This window comes from Humulus lupulus, chromosome X (genome assembly GCF_963169125.1).
Source record: "Humulus lupulus chromosome X, drHumLupu1.1, whole genome shotgun sequence".
Taxonomy (NCBI): Eukaryota; Viridiplantae; Streptophyta; class Magnoliopsida; order Rosales; family Cannabaceae; genus Humulus; species Humulus lupulus.
This window is the reverse complement of record NC_084802.1, coordinates 94,245,965-94,247,012: the sequence shown is the minus strand read 5'-3', so window position 1 is coordinate 94,247,012 and position 1,048 is coordinate 94,245,965. Positions and strand designations below refer to the sequence as shown.

The following is a 1,048-nucleotide window of genomic DNA, read 5'->3' as shown; positions in this document are numbered from 1 at the left end:
GAAGCTGCTAGAATGGTTTTGGTTTTACTAGAAAGGCTGCTAAATTCCGTGGTTATTTTTCCAATAAAAGTTAGGGTGATTCCGCCACTTTTGGTTGAAGGACATTGAGTAAGGGTTATTGGGTGATCTTGGAAAATTTCCTATGGTTTGAACTTGTTCCATAGGCATGTTATTCATATCCACTGCATGGCACTGAGTAAGTGGATGAGCACTCCCACACATTTTACATACATTCTGTAGTTGCGTGGCCTGAGTTGAAATATTATTCTGTTGTAACTGCTTTGTCAAGGACGACACTTGAGCTGTAAGCATAGAGATGGCATCCAATTCAAGTACCCCAGCTACTTTCTTTGTGTTCTCTCACTCAATAGGCCTTTGGTAATTGTTCATGGCCATTTTCTCCAGTAGTTCATTAGCTTCTTTTACACTCTTTCTCATGAAAGCACCTCCTACTGCTACATCTGTGATTGTGCGAGTAGTACCACACAAGCCATTATAAAAGTTGTGGACTATCATCCACTTCTCAATTCCATGGTGGGGACACTTCCTTAATAACTCCGTAAAGCACTCCCAAGCATCATACAAAGACTCCCCATCATTATGATGGAACTTATTGATTTTACATCTCAACTTTGCAGCATGGCAAAACATGGCAAGGAACTTCTGAGCAAGCTCCTCCCATGTAGTGATTGAGTTGGCTTGCAGCGAAATTAACCAACTCTCGGCTCGGTCTCTTAGGGAAATCGGAAACAAGCGGAGTCTAACTGCATCATCTGTCATCCCAAACATCTTGAAGGTATCACACAATTAGATAAAGTTAGTGATATGCAAATTAGGATCTTATGTAGGCAAACCCCCAAACTGAACAAAATTTTGTTCCATCGTCAGAATTTCCGGCTTTATTTCAAAGTTGTTCGCGACAACAGCTGGAATTCTGATGCAAGATTGCACTGCTGAGACAGTAGGGAGAACATAGTCCCACAAACTTCTTTCCCCAATAGCTTCATTCCCTTGATTTCCCAAATACAAAGCCATATGTTCCCAAGTT

At 41.2% G+C, this 1,048-nt stretch overlaps 1 non-coding gene across 1 annotated transcript; it reads left to right on the top strand.

The window, feature by feature from the left end:
* The first annotated feature begins 526 nt into the window (after window positions 1–526).
* On the top strand, window positions 527–633 carry LOC133807896 (small nucleolar RNA R71). The gene has a single exon (XR_009879782.1). It is a non-coding gene; the product is annotated as a small nucleolar RNA R71 (small nucleolar RNA).
* The last annotated feature ends 415 nt before the right edge of the window (window positions 634–1,048 follow it).